Source organism: Galeopterus variegatus, unplaced genomic scaffold (genome assembly GCF_000696425.1).
Source record: "Galeopterus variegatus unplaced genomic scaffold, G_variegatus-3.0.2 Scaffold12673, whole genome shotgun sequence".
Classification (NCBI taxonomy): Eukaryota; Metazoa; Chordata; class Mammalia; order Dermoptera; family Cynocephalidae; genus Galeopterus; species Galeopterus variegatus.
Window position 1 is genome coordinate 8376 of NW_007738784.1, and position 13477 is coordinate 21852.

The following is a 13477-nucleotide window of genomic DNA, read 5'->3' on the forward strand; positions in this document are numbered from 1 at the left end:
TTCAGAATTTTTTCCTTTTTTTTTTTTTTTTTTTGTCTTTTTCCGTGTCCGGCAACGGATCGCAACCCTCAGTGTCGCCCCCGCGCCTCGCTCAGCCAGTGAGCGGGAACTGGTCTGTATGTGGGATCCGAACCCTCGGCGGGAGCGCCGCCGCGCTTCCCAAGCGGCACACTAGCGCAGTGCGCCACCGGGCCGGCCCAGAATTTATTCCTTTTTAAGGTTGAATAATATTCTGTGTTATGTGTATACCACATTTTATGTATCTGTTCATCTGTTGGTGAACATTTGGATTGTTTCCACCTTAGCTATTGTGAATGATGCTGCTATGAACACTGGTGTGCAAGTGGCTTTCAGTTCTTTGGGGTAAATACCCAGAAGTGAAATTGCTGGATCATACGGTAATCTATGTTTACATATTTGAGGAATCACCGTACTGTTTCCATAGTTACTGAACAATTTTACATTCCCATCAGCAATGCACATGGGGTCCAATTTCTCCACATTCTCACCAACATTGTTATTTTCTGTTTTTTCATAACAGCCATCCTACTGGGTATGAAGTGGTATCTCATTGTGGTTTTGATATGCATTTCCTTAATGATTAGTGACTTTGAACATGTTTTCATGTGCTTATTGGTCATTTGCATATCTTCCTTATAAAAATGTCCACTTTTTAATTAGGTTGTTTGTTTTCTTTTTTTTTTTTTCCTTTTTGTCTTTTTTTTTCGTGACCAGTAACGGGATCGCAACCCTCGGTGTTGCTCCCGTACCGCGACCGGCAACGGGATTGCAACTCTCAGTGTCGCGCCCGCACTGCACTCAGCCAGTGAGCGGACCGGTCTCTATATGGGATCCGAACCCTCGGCGGGAGCGCCACCGCGCTCCCAAGTGCCGCACTCTACCGAATGCGCCACCAGGCTGGCCCAGGTTGTTTGTTTTCTTTGTTGCTGAGTGATAGGAGTTCTTTATATATTTTGGATATTAATCTCTTATGAATATATAATTTACAAATATTTTTTCCCACTCTGTGGGTTGCCTTTTCACTCTCTTGATAGTGTCCTTTGGTATTCAAAAAGTTTTAATTTTGATTAAGTCCGATTTATCTTTTTTTTTCTTTTGTTGCCTGTACTTTTGGTGTCATTTCTAAGAAATTATTGCCAAATCCAGTGTCATGAAGCTTTCACACTATGTTCTAAGTATTTTATAGTTTTAGCTCTTACATTTAGCCATTTGATCTATTTTGAATTTTTGTAATTTTGTATATGTATAAGGATCCAACTTCATTCTTTGCATGTTTACAGTTTTCTCAGCACCATTTATTGAAAAGACTGTCCTTTCCCCATTGAATGGTCTTGGCACCCTTGTCAAAAATCATTTGATCATATATGGAAAGGTCTATTTCTGGTTTCTCTATTCTGTTCCAGTGGTCTATATGTCTTTCATTATGCCAGTACCACACCATTTTGATTAGTGTGGCTTTGTAATAAATTTTGAAATCAGGACGTGTGAGTTCTCCAACTTTGTTCTTCTTTTTCAAGATTGTTTTGGTTATTGAGGATCCCCTGAGATTTCATATGATTTCAGGATAAATTTTTCTGTTTCTTCAAAAAATGTCATTGGGATTGGATTTAGAGTTTGCTTTTTTTGAATCTTCATTTCTCTAGCATTCTAGCCTCACTACCATCACCCTTGCATTGTATAGTCTTTTGGTTTTTTAACATTGTATTAGTATTGACATAAAAACTTACCACAATAAAAAATATTAGGCTGCCATAAAAATTTACTACGTAGTGGGTGGCTTAAAACAACAGAAATTTATTGCCTCACAGTTCTAGAGGCCAGAAGTCCAAAAACATGGAGTCAACAGGGCCATATTCCCTCTGAAAACTCTAGGGAAGAATCCTCTTTTCCTCTTCCAGCTTCTGGTAGCCCTAGGTGTTCCTTGGCTTGCAGCAGCAGTTCCAGTCTCTGCCTCAGTCTGCGTATGGCCATTTTCTCTGTGTCTCTGCATCCTCTGCTTCTTATAAGGACACCAGACATTGGATTTAGAATCCACCCTGAATCCAGGGTGATTTCATGTCAAAATCCTCACTTGATTACATCTGCAAAGACCCTATTTTCAAGTAAAGTCACATTCTGAGGTTTTGAATAGACACGAATATTTGGGAGAGGCTATTCAACCCACTGCTAACATTATAGAGAATTTTAAACATACTGAAGTCCACAAAGTAGCATAACAAACCCCTATGTGTCTATCACTGTGCTTCAACAGTTAACAACCTAAGGCCAATATTATTTCATCTGTACTCCATTCACTTACCCTCTTTCCACATCATTTTGAAGCAGATTCTCAAGACTGAGTCCTTATTACCGCCTAAACAATTTAACATCATTATTTAATACCTTCAGATTTCTAGTAAACATTTATGTTTGCAACTCTTAGACTCTTAATATATTTTGAAGCCTTCATCTTTTCATTCTAATTAGTTATCTTCAATTTTGGTTGTTTTATTTCTTAAAAAATACTTCAGAATGGTAACTTCAACTTACAATTGCACTTCCAATTCTGGCCTTAATACCTGCAGAAAGGAATTTATCCCTCTTTCTGTTCCCACTGATATTGACTAAAACAAAACCTCCAAATACTTCTAAGTAGTTACCTACATTCTGATATACTTTTCTGCTAATTATAGTAGTATATTACATAGTGGTTAAGAGCACAGACTCAAATTAGACTGCCTGGTTCAAATCTCAGCTCTAAAACTTACTAGATGTGGGAGTTTGGGCAGGTTACTAAACTTTATGCCTCAGTTTTCTCATCTATAAAATGAGAATAATAGCAGTATCTAACTCATAAGGTTGTAATGAGATTAAAACGATTTATATATGTAAAACATTTATGTGCCTAGCATACAATGAACATAATATAAGGATTAACAATCATTATTACATTTATTGTTATCCTTTCTAACATTTGCCCCCACCTGAGCTTGGGCAACCTCATATTCTATGGTCTCATTTTAATTTTTTCATCACTTTTTCATTTCACTGAATGGTCTCATTTCCCTCTGAGAGTACAGTCAGCCTTCCGTATTCGCAGGTTTTGCATCCTCAGATTCAACCAACCACAGATTGAAAATGTTCCAGAAAATTAATTAAAAATAACAATACAACAATAAAAAATAATACAAATAAAAAAGCAGTACAGTGTAACAGCTATTTACATAGCATTTACAGCCCTTAAGCAGCACATTTCTTTCTTGTTTTTTTTTTTTTTTTTTTTTTTTTTTTTTTTTTTTTTTTTTTTTTTTTTTTTTTTTTTTTTTTTTTTTTTGGCGGATGGCCAGTACAGGGATCTGAACCCAGGATTTTAATGTTATAAGGCTAAACTCTAATGAACAGCTAACCCCCAGCCCAGCAGCACATTTCTCACAGAGAAAATAAGGAATATAAAAGACATTTTTCAAAGGTTAAGAAAAAAGAAACTAGGGAAAATTAAGCTATTGGAAGATTTTAATTTCTCTTATTTAGGGCAATGACATGACTTAACTTAAAATTTAACAGGATCCCTCTAGCTGTTGTGTAGAAAATAGACTGTTGGAGAACAGGTTTGGAAGCAGGGAGACCAGTTAGGAATCTTTCACTCATTCATACAAGAGTTGGTGATGGTTTGGATGAGGTGGAAGCTGTAGAGGAAGTGGATAGTGGTCATCTCTGGGGTATATTATTGAGACCTCCATGGTAAGGAGCATGATGAAACTGTTGAAGGAGTTATACTGTACAGAGAAAATCAGAGAGTGGAATATAGTCAGCCCTCCGTAACTGTGGGTTCCACATCTACATATTCAACCAACTGAGGATCAAGAATATTTAAGAGAAAAAGTAAAATAAATAAAAAATAATAATACAGCAATAAAAAAAAAGTCTCCCTAGTTTTCTTAATCTCTGAAAAATGTCTTTCATAACCTGTTTTCTCTGTTTCCACTGATACTAACCAAAACAAAGCCAATGTTATCTTTTTCTCTATTGTTCCAGTTGTATTTATAGATTTGATTCTTTAGATCTTCTTAAATGTTCCTGCCAGATTTGTCTACTAAAGTATACTATTTATCCTATCAATAGCCTGATAAGATAAATCTTTCATTATTCTGTATTACTTAACATATGACATTTAAGTTCTTATGTCCTTCAGCTATCTAGCCTTTCAAATGTTATTTCTTTCTTGTCCCCAAATGTAGCTTTACTCCTTTTGAAAAATCCAATTAATGGCCTGACTGAGACAAAAGTTATGTGTTGAGGCCTCTAGGGGTACCAACATTGGATACAAAATGTAAATCTATTCATATATTTTCTTTGAAGATTGATGACTTATATGTTGGGAACTGGGCCAGGAAGCTCAGTAGAATTGTAGAATTCTGAGCCAAGGAGTGACTTTATTGCTCTGGATGTAAGTGGCACAAGTGTAATAGTACTCAGGTACAGTCAGAAGTTTATAAAATAGGTGAAAATGAAGGTTGATAGGAATTTAGGTCCACATGAGAAATCTACTCCTTAAGGACTCCACATTGATGGTATTTAGAAGTTTGGAAATCATGATATAAGGCAGAATTAAGAAAATGGCAAGCACATAGTTGACTGAAGATCAGTGATAATATATAATAATCATATCTAACTTTTATTGAAAACTTATTATGTGCCAGACAGTATTTTGAATACTTTATATTTATTGACTCAATTAATTCTCACAACACTACAAGGTGGGTGCTGTTATTATGCCTTTTTATAGAAGGGAAAATTGAGGCCCAAAGATCAAGTAACTTGCTCCATGCCACACATCTAATTAATGATGGAGCTAGGATTCAAATTCTGGTAATCTGGATTCAGAACGTATGTGCTTAATTGCAATGCCTTTTCCATATATGCTAAGTAGGGAACATGGTGGGGGTAGAATTTCATAGTCAGGATTAATACAGTATCCGTGATCTATTATAGAATAAGATGATGAACTTAGCAATCGAATTCAGCAGTGAATCCAATCCAGAGGTAAATAGGATTTGGCTTATCCTGTGGCCTATTTTCCTCTTATTGGACATATGAATTTCTGGGCCTTCATAGCCACATAAGAATGAATTACTATTATATGTCTTTTTGAAGCACTGATTACAAAGGTTTTCTTGTTTGCAAGTGGAATTGATGGTTTTGTAAGTCAGTTTAATATTGATTCATGAATAGACAAGAACTGAAAGACACTGGAGTAAACAGACATATGTAGATTAAACCACAGCAATCCAACAATGAGTTGATGAGTCTCATGCTCAGGTCTTCATGTTCCTTATCCAATCCTCCTTTTATGTCTCCTAATCACCATTGTCACCCCAGTCATCTTTAATTCTGCTAGATAATCTCTCTTCATTGATCCTCTAGGGGCTCTCCTTCTTTGTTTCTGTTTACTATTCCTCAGGATTATTTCAGTTTTTCTCCCCAGTTTGCAAAGTTCTGTTTGTATATAGTCAGATATACTTGTGTTAATTGTCATATTTTGTTTCTGTTTGTACTACAATTTTTTTTTAAGTTGTGGTTTTCATTATTGCAAAGCGCAGGGGGGATAGATTCCATTTAGCCTTGGTGTTTCTTTTAAATATGGATATTAGGCCTGAAAGTAAAGATTCAATCTCATAATATGGCAAAAAGTTAGGAGCCATAATACACTAGCAGATATATTCACCAATATATAGTTTATTATGCTTTTTTCTAGAAGAAATCTGGCAAGTTGACCACATGAAGAGGCATCAGGAGAACCAAGGAATGTTTCTGAGGAATGTTGCATTCATTGGCCAGGGAACTGTGACTGAGGAAAACGGTAATAAGTGTAATATGTTTGGAAATATACTTTATCTGAGCACAGGCTTTCTTTCTTCAAAGCAAAAATTCCAAAAATGTGACTCTTATGGTAGGAATCTGAACTATTTAGATTTATTTAGTGGCAGTAGAAGATATGCAAAAAAGAATGAATGTAGTGAATATGGGAAAGCCTTTTTCCAGAATTCAGACCTCATTATACATAAAAGAACTCATACAGGAGAAAAGCCCTTTATGTGTTCTGAGTGTGGAAAAGTCTTCAGCAAGAAATCAAATCTCATTATACATTTGAGAATGCATACTCAAGAAAAACCTTGTAAGTGCATTGAATGTAGAAAAGCTTTCTCCTGTAAGTCACACCTCATTGAACATCAGAGAATTCATACTGAGGAGAAACCCTATGAATGTAATGAGTGTGGGAAAGGCTTTTTCCAAAAATCACACCTCTATGTTCATCAGAGAACTCATACTGGAGAGAAACCCTATGTATGTGAAGAATGTGGGAGAGCCTTCAGCAGAAAGTCACACCTCTTTGTACACTGGAGAGTACACACAGGAGAGAAACCTTATATTTGTACTAAGTGTGAGAGAGCTTTCAGTGAAGTGTCATGCCTCAGTAGACATCAGTAAATCCATACTGGGGAGAAACCTTAAGAATATAATGAGTGTAAAAAAGCCTTTTCTAAGAAGTCTGACCTCATTATACATCACAGAACTCACACAGGAGAAAAACCCTACAAATGCAATCAATGCAGGAAAGCCTTCAGACATAGCTCAGCTCTCTGTTGACATAAAAGGATTCATAAATAATAAATTCCCTAAAAGAGAAAGTAATGTGGGAATATCTTCACCTAGAAATTACAGTGACAGAAAGCTTTCAGTAGAAATCAAACCTTATGATGTATCACATCTTACAAGGATAAGCCCATTAATTGAATATATTTAGAAAAGTATATAGCTATGTTTCTGTGGAAATCATATTCCAGGTGCAATTCCAAAGTATTTCTAGAAGATATTACAGAAAGTACAACTTGCTTATTAAAGGATAAATGTTCACTGTGGACTACAAAGGCTTTTAAAATATTAATAAGTGGACTACTTAGAAGAAAATTAGAAAACCATATGTGGACAATTCACAAGGTATGAAAGCATTACTATAAAGCACTACTACTTATTACTGTAAGTCCTGGCTGTACTACATTATATTATGAATCACATCAAATAAGTCATATGTGTTGGAATTGCTTATGTGAATCTAAAATGAGTATAAAATAAGCATTACGTATAGGATGTCTTCTACCAAGTTTTTTCACATTAAATAATACCATCTTTTCTCTATCTTAAGAAAATATGAATTGTAACCAAAAATAAAGTGTTTGGTAAGAATTCTAAAGTATAAAATAAACTTATTTTTCTTTCTCTTCTGACATGTGAAGAGCTTGTAAGTTGTCACTCCCATTCTCACAAAAAAAAAGTCTAAACAAACCAGAAATCAACAACTCTTAGATACTTCAGAGGACTGAAGTCACAGGACAAACCACTGTCCTGAAAACTGGAGAGACATACAGACACAGATTCACAGCTTACTGGGAGCAGAAGCACACCACCGGAGACAGTATTTTTTAGAACACCTAAACTGTCACTGATGAATTGCTGGAAACTCAGTGTAGACTAGCATAAGAGTTAAAAACTCTAGGGGCTCAGTCTTAGGGGAGCCCCTGTACCTTCATGAGTTTTACCTCTAGGAGCCCCACAAGGTTATCAGAGTGAAGATCAGAGGAAGCAGAAATGTACTCATTCTGAAATATGCCCAGAGCATTCCATTCTTTTTGAGAAAGGACTTGCATCAAAAGATTGTTTTATCAGAACCTAACCCTGTTGAGTTTTACCGGAGCCTAATCAGCCTGGAGAAAAGCAAGTGGCCACCTCCAGCTCCCTCCAGTGTTCAACATGAGGGAAGGCAAATACCCAACTTCAGGGCCCTCTAAGGTTTGATGTGGAAGAAAGTAAATACCCACCTCCAACCACCTCTAGCTTTCTTCTCTTGCCTGGGGTTAGAGGCAGGGGAATCTGGGGGTAGTTATAAAGGACACAGACCAAAAGCACAGGCTCACTAAAAGACTGACACCTAATCATAGGATTATAGAATGCTCCCCCTCACCCCACCTTCCCACTACATTAATCAACCTCCTATGTAATAACAGTGGATTTCAGCTAAAAGAACGTAAAGCTCAGACACTAGTTAAGAAAGATCATCTAGGGAAAACCAAAGATAACAGAGGAGACAAAAACAAGGAATCTAGTGGAAATTTTAACCCCCAACACCTAACAGCTACAGCAAATGAACTCAGCCTAACTCCTAGCCAGATAAACATAAACTTATACTAAAGGCTTATCTATCTTATTTCCTTTTGCCTAATATCATGTCCAGCTTTCAACAAAAATTACAATGCATGCTTAAAAGATAAAAAATAAAAACAAAACCCTTAAACAAAAGAAAACACAGTTTGAAGAGACAAAAGAGGCTTCAGATCTAGATTCAGATACAGTGGAGATTGTGGAATTATTAGAGTGAGCATTTTAAATAACTATGATTAATATGTTAAAGGCTCCAATGAAAAAAGTGGGCAACATGCAAGAATGTAGGGGTAATTAAAGCAGAGAGATGGAAACTCTACAAAAAAAATCTAAGGAAGATATTACAAAATGAAAACACAGTACTAGAAATGAAGAATGTGTTTCTTGGGCTCATCAGTAGACTGGACAATGAAGAAAAGAATCATTGAGCTTGAAGATATGGTAACAGAAACTTCCCAAACTGAATAGCATTTATTAGGGGAATTGGCTCACGTAATTATGGAGGCTGAGAAGTCACAAGACAGGCTGTCTGCCAGCTGGAGAACCAGAGAAGCTGGCGTAGCGTGGCTTAGTCCAAGTCAGAAGGCTGAGAACTGAGGAAGCCAGTGGTGTAACTCTCAGTCTGAGGAAAGGCCCAAGAGCCCTGGGAGGCCACTGGTGCAAGTCCCAGAGTCCAAAGGCTGAAGAACCAGGGGTTCTGATGTCCATGGGCAACAGGAAAAGGGTGTCCTGCTTCAGGAGAGAGAGAGAGAGGGAAGGGGAGAGAAAAGGGGGCCAAACTCATCCTTTTATAAGCAACCTACTCCCATAGTAATGAAACCACTCCCTCAATAATGGCATTAATCTATTCATGAAGGTGGTGCCCCCATGACCCAAACACCTCCTACAGACCCACCTGTCAACACTGCTGCATCAAGTTTCCAACACATGAACTTTGGGGGGACACATTTAAATCATACTACACTTAGGCATGTCATATTTAAACTGCAGAAAACTGAAGACAAATTTTTGAAAGAAGCCAGAGGAAAATAAAAACACTTTTTAGAGGAACAAAGATAAGAATTATGTTGGTCTTCTCTTTAGAAACCAGGTGAACCAGAAGAAAGTGTAGTGAAATATTTTAACTGCTGAAAGAAAAAACCCACCAACCTAGAATTCTTCACGCACCTAAATTACCCTTTACAGTACAGTGCTCCTAAAACTCTTACAATTTCTTGAGTAATAGGAGCATCTTGTGTTATTCATAATGATTCACCTGCCACCACACCTGAATTTATACTAGTGAGGTGACTCAGTGTGAGGACTCTAGATCGCTTCAGGAGGGGTCTTGTCACTGGAACACGTGATTAAAGGGTGGAATTTTCAGCCTCATCCTCTGTCTTCTGCAGAGGGGAGGAGCGGCTGAAAATTGGGTTATAAAAACTCTTGGAAAATGAGATTCTGGGAGCCTCCAGGTTAATGCATACATTGAAGTATTGGGAGGGCGGCATGCCCAGAGAGGGCATGGAAGCTCTGTGTACCCCCCTCCCCCAGACCATGTCCTACTCATCTCATCTATTTGACTACTACTGAGTTGTATCCTTTATCATAAAATGGTAAACATAAAGAAAGTGTTTTCCTGAGTTCTGTGAATCATTTTAGAAAATTATGAAAACTGAGGGGGTGATTTGTGGGAACCCCTGAATTTGTAGTCAGCAGAGCAGAAGTGTGTGTAGCTTGGGCACCCCATTTGTGGCTAGCTTCTGAAGTCTTATGGGACTGACACCTTAACCTTTGGGGTGTTTGCCAACTCTAAGAAGGAGTGTCAGAATTGAATTGAATTGTTGGACACCCAGTTGGTGTTGGAGAGTCAGTGAATTGGTGTAGGAAAACCCTGCACATTTAGTGTCAGGAAAAAAGACCGCATCCTTCAAAAATGAAGGTGAAATACTTTCTCAGACAAAAATTGAGGGAATTTGTCCCGCCAGACCTGTCTTGCAAGAAATGCTAGAAGTTCTTCAGAGAGAAGGAAAGTGATATAGGTCAGAAACTCAGGTCTACATAAAGAAAAGAAGTGTTAGAGAAGGAATAAATTAAGGCAGAGTAAAATCCTTTATTTTTCTTACTCTTAATTGATCTAGCCAATTAGTTTGTTCAAAATAAAAATAGCAACAATATATTGGCTGATTATAGCCATCAATAAGTGAAATGGATGACAGCAATGTCATGAGGGATAGAAATGTCTTTTAATCTGTCTTTATATTTTTAAGCTGGTTTCCTATAGACAACATACACAGCAGGTGAGAATGTAAAATGATGTGGCCACATTGGAAAAGAGTCTGGTGGCTCCTCAAGTGGCTAAACATAGAGTTACCATAGGACCTAGCAATTCCATTCCTAGGTGCATACCAAAGAACACGTAATATATCCATGCAAAAACTTGTAGTCAACCATAGAGCCACATTCATAATAGCTAAAAGGTAGAAATAACCCAAATGTCCCGCACCTGATGAATGGATAAATAAAGTGTATATATCTACACAATGGAATATTACTCAGCCATAAAAAGGGATGGAGTACACAATATAACATGAATGAATCTTGAAAACATGATGCCAGGTTAAAGAAGCCAGTCACAAAAGACCAGAGATATGCTATGTCTTCCATTTCTATGGTATGTCCAGAATAGGCAATTCTACAGAGACAGAAAGTAGATTAGGGGTTGCTTAGGGCTGGAGGAGGAGAGGAAGGGGTAGGAGGATTACAGCTAAAGAATATAGAATTTCTTTCCGAGGTGCTGAAAATGTTCTAAAATTGTGACAATGGTTGCACATATCTGTGAATATACTGAAACCATTGAATTGTACAAGTTACATGCGTGAATTGTACGGTATATGAACTATATCTCCATAACTCTTTTTAAAAATGGGGTTATTGAACCTATAACATACAGAAATATAATAAACCTTACAATAACATTATGAAGAAGGGAGAAAGAAAGAAGTTATAGCGTAGCATGGAAATGACATCAGATGTTAACTTTAAACCATGGGTAAAATTGAAGAGTACTAGAAATGGTAAATGTTTTTTAAAATTTATATATATATACATACCATATGTGTGTGTTCTTAGTTTCTTAGAAAGACATAGGATTATATAAAGCAACAATTACAGCACTGTTTTGTTGGGTTTGTAACATACAAGGGGTCTTCAAAAAGCTCATGGAAAGACTTATATTATCTTTCAATTCTATTTTTCCATGAACTTTTTGAAGTACCCTTGTATATAGACATGTATTACAATAATCACACAAAGGGGGGCAGAACGGAGCAAATTTTCTATATCTCACTGAAAGTAAGTTACTATTAATTTGAAGGAGATTCTGATAAGAGATAGTCTCTAAGCCCTGAAGCAACCACCGAGAAAATAACAAATAGTCTAAAGATCAATAAAGTTACTCTGCCATCAAGGAGGTAGAGCATAATTTCTCACTTTTTAAGTGTGTGCTGTACATAGTGACTTCCAAAGTGGAGAGTATGGAAAGAGAGGGGGAAATGTGGCAAATACGACCTCAGGTAATCAATGTCAAAAATTTTGATAAATCATGTTAATAGCAAGTACCCTTGATATAATATGATGAAATGTCACTTTATGTTTGTTGGTCTTCCTCCCCAGAACACATAACTGCAGTCTAAGCATGAGGAAAACATCAGTAAAATCTCAGTAGGGGAACATTCCACAAAATACCTGACCAGTACTTCTTAAAACTGTCATGGTTATAAAAACAAGGAAAGTCAGAGACACTGCCTCAGCCATAGAGAAACCTAAGGAGACATGATGGCTAAATGTAATGTGGTATTCCAAATGGAATCCTGAAACAGAAAAAGAAAATCAAGAAAAACTTTAAAAATCTGAATAAAGTAGATACTTCAGTTAATAATGTATCATCATTAATTTATCTATTGTAACAAATGTACCACAGTAATGAAGATGCTAATAATAGGGAAACTGGGTGCAGGACATATGGGACCTTTGTATTATCTTCACAGTTTTTCTGTAAATCTAAACGTACTCTAAAGAATAAAGTTGAAAAATAAAGCAGACTCATATTTTATAAATCGTTAAAGGAATTAAAATGTTATGCTAGAAAGTATCCACTTAGTGAACAAAAGGAAAGACAGTAAAGGAGAGATAGAAAAATATATATACATAGGGAAAATAAAAAGTAAAATGGGATATACTAATCTAATCATAACAATAATAACATTAAATGCGAATCCGATCAAAAGTCAGATTGTCAGACTATATTTTAAAAAGACAAAAAACAAACCACAGTCCAACTAATTACTATCCACAAGAGATACACATAGGCTGAAAATTAAAGAGTGGAAAAAGATAAGCCTTGCAAACAGCAACCATGAGAAAACTGGAGTAGTTAAATTAATATCAATTGAGATAGACTTTAAGTCCGAAAAAGTTTTTAGAGATAAAGAGGGACATTTTATAATGATAAAAGTGTCGATTATATTTGGGAGATATAATAATTATATGCATACATGCATCTAACAACAGGACTCCAAAATACATCAAGCAACAACTGACAGAATTGAAAGGAGAAATAAACAATAATGAGACTTCAATGTACCCCTTTCAATAATGGATAGAACAACTAGATGGTAAATCAAAGGATATAGAAGATATGAACAACACTATTAAATAACTAGACGTACTGACATCTATAGAACACTCCACCCAACACCAGCACAATACACATTTTCCTCAAATGCCCATAAAATGTTTTCCAGAATAAACCACGTGCTAGGATGTAAAAGAAGTTTCAACACATCTAAAAGATTTAAACCACAAAGAACATTTGCAGACTATAGACAAATATCTCTCATGAGCATAGATTCAAAAAGTCTCAAAAAATAACAGCCAATTCTCATTATTGGTACATTCTGTATTTGCAAATTCACATACTCAACTAAAATTTATTTATAACCCCAAAATCAATACTTACAGAGCTTTAGCAGTGTATTAGTCCATTTCTTTTTCTTATTACAAAATATTTGGAACTGGATAATTTATAAAGAAAACCAGATGTATTTCTTACAGATTCAAAGGCTAGAAGTCCAAAATACAGAAAACACATATGGGGAAGGCTTTCTTTGGTGGTGACTTCAGTGACAGTAGGTTATCACATTGCAAAAATGGTGGAGCAGAGAGAGAGAGAGAGAGAGAGAGATCAACCTCCTCGTTCACTCTCTTTGTAAAGCCCTCA

General features: G+C 36.3%; 1 pseudogene; it reads left to right on the forward strand.

The window, feature by feature from the left end:
- The first annotated feature begins 5778 nt into the window (after window positions 1-5778).
- On the forward strand, window positions 5779-6669 carry LOC103581259 (annotated as a pseudogene).
- The last annotated feature ends 6808 nt before the right edge of the window (window positions 6670-13477 follow it).